At 37.3% G+C, this 13,822-nt stretch overlaps 1 protein-coding gene across 2 annotated transcripts in view; it reads right to left on the bottom strand.

The window, feature by feature from the left end:
- Positions 1-13,822, bottom strand: part of ACVR1 (activin A receptor type 1) — a 117,355-nt gene that overhangs the window by 68,598 nt on the left and 34,935 nt on the right. The window contains exon 2 of one of the 2 annotated variants that reach the window (XM_016150112.2): positions 1,459-1,645. The exons of the other annotated variant lie outside the window; for it this stretch is intronic. The gene's annotated coding sequence lies outside the window, so the exon portion shown is untranslated. The remainder of the gene's footprint in view (positions 1-1,458; positions 1,646-13,822) is intronic. 2 annotated transcript variants of the gene reach the window in all.

Genomic DNA, 13,822 nt, shown 5'->3' with positions numbered 1-13,822 from the left:
GGTATTATTATGTTACAGCCATATAAGAAACACTAAGCAGTCATTACTTAGACTGAGATTCTACTTAAAAGAAAAAATTCTGCTTAAAAGAGAAAATATCCACAACATATGAAGTAGGAAGAAAAAGCAACTTGTAAAACAAAATGTATAGTCATGTTCTGCCAATTTCTAAACATAATTAATAAGTATATTTTATATATGAAAAGATCTGTATGTGAAAAAGTATATGTTCCAAATTATTATTTTGCCTTTATATATATATATATATATATATATATATATATATATATATATATATATATATATATGTCTGTACTTTATACTGCTTTGTACTATTTGAAATTAAGTAATCAAAAATAAACTTTGATATGAAGAATAAAGGTTTTTAAAATGATAGATTAGACTTCCCTTAAAAATGAAAGCACCGGACATCTACTAGAGACTTTCCCCACAGGTGAAGAACCCAAGGAGGCTGCACAGACCAACCCTCGCAGGCTTCATCCTGAGTTCCTTGCTTCTGTCTCTCTGTACAAGTTTCAAATCTTATCTGAGCAACCCCAACATTTAACTCGAGAGACACACACACCAACACTTAGCACTTCAGGCCTCCTTTCATAAACATTTTACAGACCCCAGTCTAAAGTAGGTATCTGTATTACCTCCACAGCTCACACAACCTCAACAGCACTTCATCCTGATGACAAGCCTTCTTTACACAGATTCCAAAGTACTCGCATAGAAAGCATATATAAAAATGTAGTTCCGGAAAAGGCAAAAGTATAGAGACAGAAAAAAGATCAGTGATTGCTAGGGGTTGGGGCAGGGGATGAGAAATAGGTGGAGCATAAAGGATATTTAAAGCAGTGAAACTACTCTGTGTCCAAACCCAGAGAATGAACAACACCAAGAGCAAACCCTAATGTAAACTATGGGATTTGGGCAATGATGTGTCAATTTATGTTTATCTACTGTAATAAATGCAGCACTCTGGTGGGGGACATTAACAGTGGGAGAGGTTGTGCATGTATGGTGATGAGGTATATGAGAACACTCTGTACTTTCTGCTCAATTTTGCTGTGAAACCAAAACTGCTATAAATCATAAAGTCTACTTTAAGATCGCGTGGGGAACAGTAGCCCTGTAAGGCAAAAAGAATGGCAGAAGCGTTTTATATGTAGGGAAATGGTAGTATTTGAACAACTTGGCCAAGTTAAAGAATATGTGCAGCTCCGCCAAAAACAGCTACCTTCAAGGCAATGCAAAAACTAAGGACTATTAGACTGAGCCCTAACTTTCTTATATAGGATCCATATAAACCAACAAAATGATCACTGTGGCTAAGAATTTACATTGTAGATTTGATCTCTACCAAAGAGCATTAAAAGAGGTGATCTGTTGAAAAAAGCTGGCTCCAGCAATGCTGCTCTGAGAGTTCGGGGTAAAAGTTGGCTCAGCTACCTTAAAGCGGGCTCCGGGTCATATCTTCCTGCACTCCTTCAAGCAGTGTGCCCTTGTTCAGAGCTTCGCTCACTAGTTCACCAGAGACGTAGAGACTGGGAGATGCACTCCTGGAATCTCCTGGAATAATAAGAACTTCTCCAGTAGCTTCTGCTCTGCCAATGCGATGCTCACAAGTGGTTCTGGGCTGCAGAGTGAACGAAGAAAGAAAATCGGCTAAAGAAAATTCTGCAGTTGTGAATGTACTGGCTATAAAAAGAGCATACTTGACAAGCCTTTCAATCGGGACCACAAAACTAAAGGCAATTTATAATTGAAGCAAGTATGGAAAGGGTTGAAAACATTGACAAGTTGTATACTGAGGTCATAGATCCATACTGGTCTTTAAATGTTTTTCCATACGACACGAAACCCAATCAGACCTGCATGCAGTTGGCAAATTTCAAAATCAAGTTCTATTAAATCCCATATGCCATTTACTCTAGCCCATCACAAAAACAAACAAAAAACCAATAACTTTGTATATATTCATTATTATATATACTTGTTTTTTAAAAAAAAGTTCTAGCACTACACAGAATGGAATGAGTCTCTTTCAGAAAGCCAGACACTCCTAGAGGCACCCTATATCTACTCAGAAATAATCTGGGTTTGGTCGATTTTCAAACATCATTCTCAGCTGTAGATATATCTAATTCAAAGTTCATAAAACAATGGTAGAAAGGAGCACATGGCGGAAGGGAAGGGGGCTCCAGATAACTAACGAAAAACAAAAAGCCACCCAAGCTCCCTTTCCCTCTAGGAAGACTTTAAAAACATCAACATTTGCCAAAGGAAGAGGAAATTTTTATTAGAACCAAACTTTCCCATTCAAATAGTTGTGACACAAAATATTGAAGAACTTACTTCTTTATGAAAACAGCACCTTTTTTTTAACCTCAAGGAACATTTTGCCAAGAAAACATTCATGTAAATAAATCTAAGCAGAAAACAAACCCAAATACAGCATTCCTAAATAATTATTTGGAAGGAAAAATCACATCAACCTTGAAATTGAAGGGAAATGCTTCACAAATAATGTCAAACCTTTCATCGCATTGGTTTAAATTGAGGCTCACAATCAATTTGATTATAAAATTGTAAGACATGTAAAAGGCACACTAAAAATAAGACAAAGACACCTCCCTGTAAAAAGGTCAAGCAGAAATGTGACATTTTCAGCAATCATTTAGCGAAGTTAAAGAGTAAAATTCCATTTCTAAAGTGGACATCCTTCAAAATAAACTCATTAGCTAAGCAGCATCCACAAACCTTGAATTTCAGAACAAACTGTTGAAATTCTGGTATTTTCCAAGATACTGGGGCCAGGGAAATTTGGCGAATTCACACTGAAGCTGCTTTCCCCTCTGCCAAAGACTAACTGCATTTTAGGAGGAGGCCAGGGCTAAGCCGCCATGCCTAAGGCCAACCATGTCCTTAATTTATAAGTATATTGTTTGGGGGAGGTTTAGAGAAGTAAGAAAATAAGAAAACACTGGTACATAATTTTCTAATTCTCCTTAAAAATCAGAGATTGACTTTTTTTTTTTTTTTTAATTACAAAAGTATTTCTACTTCCCTGGTCCTATCACCTACACTGCATTAAATTCCTTCTTATCCTTCAAAACCATGTTCGGCCTTCTCTAAAGATTCTTATATTTTCTAGATCTTTCCATTCTAATTCCTCTGGTATTTACCTTCTATATAGCTCACCCTGGAACTTAATCCTCTGCCTTGAACTGGGTTTATCTCAAAACCAGTACAAAACTAGGCAAGGATCACATATTTTTCTGCTGTATCCTTTTTTTATAGAACCTATATATGTGCCTAGCACATAGTTGGTGTTCAAGAGTTTTATTGGATAAATATTAAGTCTCCAAATAAAACACAATTTAATATCCATTTTATTTTTATTATTATTTCCCCCTTTTTTTAACACCCCTCTCACCCCCCCCCCAACTTCCACCCCTGACCTACAGATGTTATTATCTTCTTTTTTTAAGAACTGGATCTCTGAAGGCAAGGCGTCTCCTCCCACGCACTTGCAGCGTGCACCCAAGGCCTGACTCACCCGGAGACTGACGCCCCCCGCGTACTTGGGGAGCCTGGCACACCTGCGTCCAGTGCACCCAGGGTATGTTCCATGGCTCAACCTGGGGTGCGAACCCAGGACCTTCTGCATGTAAAGCAGACATGCTAACCATTACACTATGGAGCCGCTCCCACAATATCCCTTTTAAAAATTCATCAGGCTCTCAAATAACCTATGGATTGATGTCAAAACTGCGATGTACTATAAGGAAGAACTCAGATTGGTACAATGGGACCTAAATTGAGAGCAAATTCTTGATACTTAACTTGTCAAATGTTCTAGTCAGAACATATCTCCCCACAAATACCCCTCAACCTGAAATGTAATGGAAAGCAGTTGTGTTAAAACCCCCAAGTATGATTTAAAAAATAAAAACAAGAAAGAAAAAAAAAAAAGACATATGCACCAGTTAAAATCAGTCCTATAAAATAAGTATCTATATGGCAAACTCTAGCAACAAGTCACAAAACTTTTCACTGAGCAGAGTTTTTCCCAAAACCTTAACCAACTCATTTGTTTGGCTATGAAGGTTTAATCATTGGCAGCTAATCATGCCTCGTACCAGGTGAAAATCTGACCCATAAAGGTCGGTGGCACATTCTTATGAAGTGGTGAAGAGTGAATATGAGAAAGGGGAAAAAGAGAAACCCAAAAAATGTTCTAACTCCAACTGTGATCTTCACATACTAGTACATTTTTCTTTAATCCAATTTCAAAGAACATACATAGTTTCTTAAAAGTCACTATAGTATGATGGGACCTGACTAACAGGCAAGTATAAAAGGTACTTAAAATCAAACAAGTTCTTGGCAGTCAACATAGCAGCTAACTCTAAGCAACAACAACAAAAAATCAGGGCAAGTTTTCTCAACTTTTTAGTTATAACTGTATCCTTGCTTCTAGAAATTACAGCTTCTAAATATTCTAAATCTTAGCCCTTTCAAAACATCATCCTTTGTGCAGTGATGGGTGTTATGAATGTAATGGTGGTCATTTTACAATGCATACAAATATCAAATCATTATGTCATACACCTGAAACTAATTTAATGTTGTATGTCAATTATACCTCAATAAAATAAAATAAAATAAAAAGAGACATCGTACCTTCCCTATCCAACCGGTCCATAACCCAAATAAATCCTGGTATATCTTGCTATAATAATACTATTGTTAACTGAAATTATTATAAGCAGCAGCACACGGCTGGCAAGCACACGGACTTAGGAAACAGCCAAACCCAGTTTCCAACCTACTAAATGTGATCTTACACATATCATTTCACCTCTGCATTTTGGTTTCCCTTCCCATGAAACATGGTAGATACCTCCCTGCCTTTTATAGTTACTAATAATGCCAGCTATCATTTAGTGAGCCCTTGGTTCTAGAACTGTTCTAATTTCTTATTGTTTTACCTGATTTAATCCTAACAACACAAAAAATGAGAGGAAGGTATTATTATTCCCATCTGAAAGATAAAAAAAAACATTAGAGAGGTTAAGTAAAACTTTCCAAGCCAACATTTTTTTTAATAAATGGCAAAACCATGATTCAATTCAAGTTTCACTGACCCCAAAGTCTGTGTTCTTTTTTTAAATTAACTTATTTTTGTGGTTTTTATTCTTTTTTAAAGACTATCATTAAAATATAGCTAACATTCAACATTATATTAGTTTTGGGTATACACCATAGTTATTCAACATTATATACTAGTCTCAAGATGGCTTCTTCTTTATATCCTTAGTTATAGGACTCCGTTCAGCTAGTCTTCAGGTGGTTCTCCAGACTGACTGTTCTAGAATTTAGCTGTAATTTTAATGTGGTCATGGGAGGAGAAAGGCATAGCATTTACCTACTGCTCCATCTTGACCAGACCTTCCCAAAATCTGTGTTCTTAATTACCAGTATGTTAACTTGTATCTTGATTGTAAGAACCGAACTGAATGATCATACTAGATCTCCTTAGGTCCGCTTCCTTTTTTTCTACCCCTTAGAATAACAGAAGTGCTAAAACAGCATGACAAAAAAGCATGAAGCACACCAATCCCAAACAGTAACACAAATTATCTACATGATACTGCAAATGTCCTCTTGTTCTGGCTCTAAAATAATGTTGCTACAACCAAGCATATAAATGTTGAGTATCCTTAAAGGATAATCTAATCCAGACATTTCAATACATGGGCAAGACAAGTATGATCTATTAGTAATTACGGAGAAATGCTGGTCCCCCACGATGCCCAGTCTCCCAGTGGAAAAAAACAGGTCACATGCCCTAGACAACTGACAGACTCAGGGGACACCACACAGCACATAAAACAGGGAGAGTTACATAAGTAAAGATAACTGCTGATTGAATTAGAAAGTACACAAGAGCATGGAGATATAGCAGATTGCCTACTCTGGTGTTTCCAAATTAAAAATATAATAAGCATTAAACTTTGGGATTTGAGATGAGAAATGAAAATTTCCAGTAATTTCCCCAGAATTCCTCAAATTAGAAGTTATTCTCAAAATACTTCCCAACATTCTTCATTCATCATTATGGATATGTTTTAAAATGTTAAATAAATAAAAAATAAACTTACTAGTATTTACAAAAAATTGTAGCCTAAAACAAATATTCAAATGTTGGGAAATGCCAGTGAACATTACTGGGTAGTGGTCCAACAGCAGGCCAAATCCAGCCGCAGTCTGCTTGGGTAAATAAAAATTTTATTGGAACGCGGCCCCACTCGTTCATTTTACGTATAGTCTATGGCGGCTTTCACACTAAAACAGCAGAGCTGATAGTTGTGACGGAGTCCATATGGCTTGCAAAGCCTAAAATATTTACTATCTCGTCCTTTAAAGAAAAAGTTTATTGACCCCTGCAATAAATTGCATTTGGATCTACAAGCAAGGTTAACAGCACTACACAGAATCACATGCTGAAATTGCCATTTTAAAGACTTATTTTGCATTGGAAACATATTTCCTGGAATACAACTCATAGAATTTATATACACTATGCTATGTATATAAACTTACATTTATTTTATTTGCAAGGATGACTCAGCAGTAGCAGCAGACAGAGCCACGGACACACATTTATAACAAAGCAACGGCTACCAATATTCTCTCCTCTGTGCTCCTGTTCCATCCTGATTCTGGCAAACGTCCATCAATCTTATCCTTCAGCTCCGCAGGTTAGCATTCAACTTGACCTCAGTGCATTCCTTCAATCTACTAATGTCTCTGTTTAATTCTGACAAGGTTGAATCTCTGCCTTGTCAATCACTAGACATGGAATCTGGTGCTAACCGTCAGAGATGCAATCCCTCATAGACAAAATGGGCATCATGACTTCCTTGCAGAGTTGCCATATGTGATGTACGAGGCATACAGTAGTTGCTAATAAATGGGAGCCATTATAAACTCAATTGTTACAGAGGAATGATGAAGACTAAGAATCACAGGGTTAAAGTATTAGGTCGAATCACATAAAGAGGCCAAAATTCCACCATTTTGGCTCAAAATATATATATAATAAATAAATATTATAAAGGGTTCTGGAAAAAAGCCTGAAAAGAGAGGACATGAGAGACTAATACCCCATACTCATTCCCCCACTGGTGTCAGCTTAGAAGAAATCCAGACACCAGATGGGAAGGCTACAGACTAAAATATAATATCCCTTAGTCACCTCCCACTAGACAGGAGGTGTGACTTCAGGGAGGAGAAGAGTCAACAAAAGACAGACAGGAAGACAAACATACACATCTCACTCCTAGGTAGCCCATGTAACTCAACTCACTCATTCTCTTTCTTCCTTCTCCATTCTTGCTTTCTCCTTTTCTTTCCTTATTTCTTTGCCTACACAAGGCCCAAAAGTGTACTTTGTTAATCAGCTGGGGAAGAAAATAGCATTTCTGGTCAGCGGATGTTGCCAATTGCATAGCGAGCCTTTCAGTAGGCCCTCTACAGCAGCTGGTAGCTCAATAAAGAAATTCAATGGATCTGTCACATTTCCCCCTTGTTTTACTATTGTCTCTTTATACCATAGGTGTTAACTTTTTCAAATTCTGATAGTCCTCACCCAGTTAATGGGTCTGTGGCTGATCCTTGGAGTCATGTCAATTCCTGCATAACATCTGGGTTTCAAGATACCACACTAGACCAAATTAAACTGGTTCTATTCCAGCTATATCTAAATCTCAAAAGGTTCTGAGTAAAAATTAGAGCACCTTGCACAGAATAGGGTGAAGGTAAGAAAGGAAGATCATGTCATTTTTTCCATCTTCCCAACCCCCTACTCTCAAGAGGCCCAGACTTCACTGGTTAGTAAATGTTCTTTCTCAGTCGTTGGGTCCAGCTGTTATGTATGTAATTCCCCCTCCTGCAGCACTCCAGCACTCCCCATTACCATGAGACATCCGTGTTTCATCTGTTGTCTCTCAGTAATGTGGTAATCCTTGATGACTACCCTCACACATAATGCTACAAAGGCTTTCATCAGCTAATGATCTCAAAGCACTTTCGTAAGAGTTCACAGGGATGCCACCCACCTGGGCCAGAACCAGATGTTCTGGTTTTCCAAAGGGGTGTTGGCATTTTCTTTTTCCTAAGCTTTACTTTGGGGTTCCTGCGTCTATACAGCCTCCCTAGACAGATGTTAGCAAAGATTCAACGGGGAGCTTCTTGAAAGTAGGGACTTTGTGTATCCAATGTCCTGCTATATCTCCAATGCCTGATCTAACATCACACCAACTTATTTAAATATCTGTGGAATGAAGCTTAAAATTATAGAAAAACCAAAAGCATCAACAATTTCAAGCTCATTAACTTGGTAAATAAAACCTTTCTATCACTCAATGGCTAAGTTTCTAACGTAGACTTAAATTCAAGTTAGTGCAAAAAGTACCAAATACTTGAGTGGAACATGTTAACACAAGAAACATATAAAGAATTATAGAAAAAGTACTGTTTCAGACTGGCAGTCTTTACTTTAGAATGGCAATAAGTTTTCTTAGTATATTTATTAACTAAACTATTCTTAATTAAGGTTAAGTTATTCAAAACTGTATCTGCAGAAATTTCCAGAAATATTGAAGGGACTACTGTAAAAGAGGGGGCACCAAAACAAACAAAGGGACCTAACACTTTTAAAAACCATTCTTCCAGTGCCCCCTTGCACATATTTACGTGAGTTACCAACCTAAATAAAATGTTCATCGGTTCAGCCTTCCTAATTAAGGTTCGACAAGAATAAACTGAAAAAAAGGCAATCAACATTCTTTTTCTAATTGTTTGGTTTAGTGTATTATCTGCCCACAGGCATAAAGGCATTTCCAAGGCTATGTAGGAAACTGTTTGCCCCCTATTCAGAGACAAGAAAAAAAAAGATCCAGTAAAGTTTAAAAAAAAATTTATGTGAACAATATTTTGTATGTCTTTGTTTTCTTGTTGTTGTTATTGGGTGTGTGTGCATGCCCATAATTATGTCAGACAAGCTATACATTTTATAAAAACTAGTTGCCAGTCCTGTAATGAGTTATCTGAAAAATTAACCTGTAAGCTTCTTCAAGAGAAAAACAGCCTCTTATTTATCTTTTTAGTTTTATAATAGCATCCCTTTCATAACTAGATAATCAACAAATATTTGCTGGATGATGAAGAATGAGATTAATTGAAAGTAAGATTAAAGCCAAGAATCCAGCTGACTCTGAGTCTACCACTGAGTGAGCAGCCTTCAGCATGCGAGTTCTTCACACTCTGCTCTGTCATCTCAATGGGATTCTTGAAGGGAGTCATCAAGGTACCATGGCAAAAACACTGAACCAATAAGCTTGAAACACTCTGTGACACTGGCAAATCTCTTACCCCATCTGGCATCCGGTTTTCCTAACTATAAATTGAGAGTGGTGGCCCAAGTTGCTAAGCTTCCCTCCAGCTCAAAGATTCTCAGTTTAGACATTTCTTTTACAATTGCTAGTAAGAGTCCTCATGAATTATCCTAACAGGAAACGCTACCTCTTTAAAGAGGGTTTTACAATCTACTCCTCTACTGAGATGGCACCCAAACCACTCATTAAGAAAAAAAGTAAAAATAACATTTTATCTTATTTAGCAATTTGGTTATTAACTCACAGAAGTCTGCTTTTAATTTATTTTGCATATCAATAATTTGTTTGCCAACTGAAGGATGATTGAGTAAGAAAATGCGCAAAAAGTAGTAACATAATGGGGGGGGGCGTCTATCAAGAACAGCCTCTCAAGGGGCATGAGAGTACGTCTAGTTCCCAAGACAAGGAATCTTAGATTAACAAAACTAAAGTCAGCACCACAAACCTGCTAACCTTCCTTTATGTTCTACCTCACGCAACGAAACCACAGGTAAATCCTGATGAACTGATGTCCAAGCCGAAATCTGAGAAGTTCACCTTAAAAACCTCACCACTGCCTTCACCCCATCCCACCAGCAGCACTCCAACTGCCTCTTCCATGATCTCCTCTAAGGACCTGCCAAGAGTGCAGTAGTCAGTGTCCACCAAGCTGCCTGTCCTCTTCAGCTGTTAATGGTTTTCCTTAGCATATGCAGATTCCGGATTTCCATGACCTGAGACTGCTCCAACCTCATCTAATGATCACTCCACAGGCACCCTGACCCTAATTGCACTTCACAGCTCCCTAAGGACACCGTGATCTTGTTCGCTTTCCCACATGCCCGCCTGAAATGCTTTTTCCATCTGGCAAATACCCATGCTTCAGGATCAGATCAAGAATCACCACTTAATGGAAGCTTTCCCCGGAGCCCCCAGGGCCACACCCTGTCTGAGATAAACGAACCCTCATATATTGTTCCCCCATGTAATTATCACAGCACCTAAAAAGTGCATTTTATTTATTTATTTTTTAAAATTTCACTACCTAGTCAGTCTGGATTCCTCAGAGATAAGGAATATTTTTTCATCTCTGAAACATCAGGATAGTCTTATAAATAATTGGTCCTTAATAAATGTTGATGGATGAATGCGTGAACTCTGATAATGAATTCATAGCATAAGAGAAACCCTTCAAGGGAAATGTAGACAATAGAAATAGAGAAAAAAATAGGTTAATGAGAGAAAAAAATAAAAAGGAGGCAGGCCTACCAGAATCTACTTCTAGTCTTGTCATGAATTTCAACTCAAAGAGAAAACAAAAAGAAAAAAAACTCCCCAAATCTGAAGTTATAGAGACTGAGAGAACTAAAGTGTCTCTTATTTCATACAAAAAGACAATGTGGAAACTAACGTACACACTAAATCGTAACTTCCTAACTTCCATATGAAAACAAGAAAGTATACACTACTCCAACACTCCAGAACATATCTTTTTCTAAATTATATATATAAGGAAAAGTAATTTGAGAGCAACACTCAGATACCATGCAAATACTGTGATATTACTGGAAAATAAGATGTCAGTAAAGTGTAAGAAGGAAGATGCCTCATTGTTTTAAGAAAAATGTTAATTTTTTTTTCCCAGAAAATTATGCCCAAGATTGTCACCTAGCATCAGGCCCCAATATAATTCCCAGGGATAGGCTCTAACTCACCGGCCTCCTTCCAGACGTCTGCAGTCAAGTGGGGACTAAGGTGGGAAAAAAGATGAATTCTTCTCACCATGACAATGCTATTTTCTTAAAATTCTCCCCCACCCCACGAGCCATTTTTCTAACTCCAACCTTTTAAAACCACAGAGTGAAAAGAAAAGAACAAATATATAAATCTCTATATAATTCAACTTCATTTAATAAGCATAAAGAAGGTAACAGAAAGAAGGCAATGGCCCAAGTTAAATGTTAAGGAGAAGGAAGATCCAAGGAATAAACTTGCCTGTTATTAGCACTCACTGGCTGGGATCACTTTAAGTTTACACATGAAATTGCTTAATGCATGAGTCATTTCAAATCATGACTGCATTGATTCATTTAATGTGTTCAAGCAAATCTGCAATAAAGATGACCTAGAAGTCTTAAGATGCAGATGATTCTCCAATCAAAATAATGGGGGTGGCAGATATATTTTAGAAAAATAAAAAACATAAGTCTGTGTTGAAAAAAAAATTTTAAATCCTGTTGTTTTCATAATACAAATGGGAAGAAGAATGTGAAATTTTGAGTTTAACAAAATTGGGCTTTACTTAAGGGTTGAGAATTTACTCTTCTGGAGGATTCTGTGACAGTCAATCAACACCAGTATCCACTACGGGGCTGATATGGGATTGGTCCAGGAACTCAGCTTCTATCCCACTCAAATCACAGGATGATTAGGGGCCTAACCTAGGACTTCTACTTTAGTGATTTTAGCTTTAAAATCAGTCTTACATGCTAATGCCGTCTTCCTAGGGTAATGGAAATGTCTACCAGAGAGTGGTGACAGTTGCACAACTCTGGATTTGCTAAAAGCCACTGAATTGTATACCATAAAGAGGTATATGTTTTAATATGTGAAATAACTCAATTAAACTATTATTTTTTAAAAAAATCAGCCAGGAAGCTCTTACACCTTTTTCTGTACAACTTAGACCTTGAGTGTATGCTGTGCTGTGCCTGTTAAATATATGGACATACTCTATCTCCAAATTCGTTTTTGTGTAAAGAGCAAAAGTTTTGTAATCACACAGTTTGGCAACTGAGTCTAGGTCTAGCATATCTATCATAAAACAGGCCAACGCCACCTACCTATCAGACGAGGACACTGAGAATCTACAGATCACCACCAAGCTCAGACATGGCAAAAATTTAAAATGGAGCAGGCTCTAAGAAAGAACATGTCAGGTGTCAGGAGAAAAGAAAAGGGAAGACATGTAAGTCGGAAGGATGTGGCAAGTGAAGAGTTAGGACTGAAGCCAGCCTACCTAGTATCAGGGAAAATCCCTACAGAATCCTCTTCTAGGTTCCACTGATGCTTTGGGGTGCGAGTGATGTGGAATGGGAAGAAGGTGGGGATGGGTCTGCTCCCAGAAGCATGTGCTATTATTAAGACCACATTACTTGTCATGGATTCCCTACAGAAGTAATTCTACATGAGTGAACACAAAGCAGAGACACCTTTCTGTACTTTTAATCTCCTCAAGTATCACTAATGCAATTATAGCCTCTAGATTTGGGCTGCAATTCATTAGAACACACAGTTTTGCGCCAAGATTCCTATTTTATAAATTAATTCTATACACTAAACATGCCTGAAGTTGACTGTGTTAACAAGGTTTCTATGGCCTAAAGATTCCACACTTGTGATTAATTTACATCACTACAAGTTGAAACATCAGCTTTTTGGTCCTTTGTGGTCTTGCAACTCTTAAGAAGCAACTTACCTGGTGATTAATATGAACAAGCTATATTTACCATCAACAACCCAACTTCCCAACTGGACCAGAATTTAATGTAAAATTAATTCTTCATAATGATTTAAACAACATCATTCTCGCTTTAAAAGTGCTCTATTTTTCCAAGCAACAATTAAAGGGGGAAAAAAAACTTTTAAAATATGTACATATAATGTACATGTACACACACATATACATATATACAATATTCTAGGCTTGAAAAGCAATTAAAGAGACGCTAAAAAGACTAGCAAGTTGTCAGTTCTGTCCTCCCCCAGGTGGAGGCTACACTACAGCCAGCTAAATTCACTCACTCAAAGCTCCTCAAGAGACCAACGGGTTAACAAACTAGTCTTCCTCAGCTGCACATTAAAGCGCCTGGAGATTGCTCTCTGTGGAGCTGGAAAGTGAGCTGGATATCACCGAGAAGGGATTCTTTCAATAAGAAGACAGAATTATGAAAGTACAACATGAGTATAAAATGGAAATAAAAACACTACTAGCAAGTGCCTATGTTTACAATCATACTGTCAACAATTCTGAGAAAAATTCCACAGAGTTTCAGGTCACTAAGCCCTTATCTATATCATAAACATCTGTCTCCACGATTTTGCGTTTTTATTCTATAAATCCCAGAGGGCAATGATAATGTTCTACATGTTTAAGAATGGCTTATTTTCTAAAATTGGCAGGAAGGAAAAGGCTAGCTTCTATTAGTTCTAATTTTGAATGCATTATTAGAGAGAATTCTTAGATAATAACCTTTTTTTTTTTTAAATTTTAGTTGTTTCATGCACTGCATTTTTGTTGGTTCTACCAGCATTGCTGTGCAGTCAGGTTTATTTTAAGATAACACATTCTGGCACAAAATCAACTGAGT

The sequence above is a fragment of the Rousettus aegyptiacus genome, unplaced genomic scaffold (assembly GCF_014176215.1).
Source record: "Rousettus aegyptiacus isolate mRouAeg1 unplaced genomic scaffold, mRouAeg1.p scaffold_m13_p_2, whole genome shotgun sequence".
Taxonomy (NCBI): domain Eukaryota; kingdom Metazoa; phylum Chordata; class Mammalia; order Chiroptera; family Pteropodidae; genus Rousettus; species Rousettus aegyptiacus.
The sequence above is the reverse complement of the archived record's forward strand: the minus strand, read 5'-3'. Positions and strand labels throughout refer to the sequence as shown.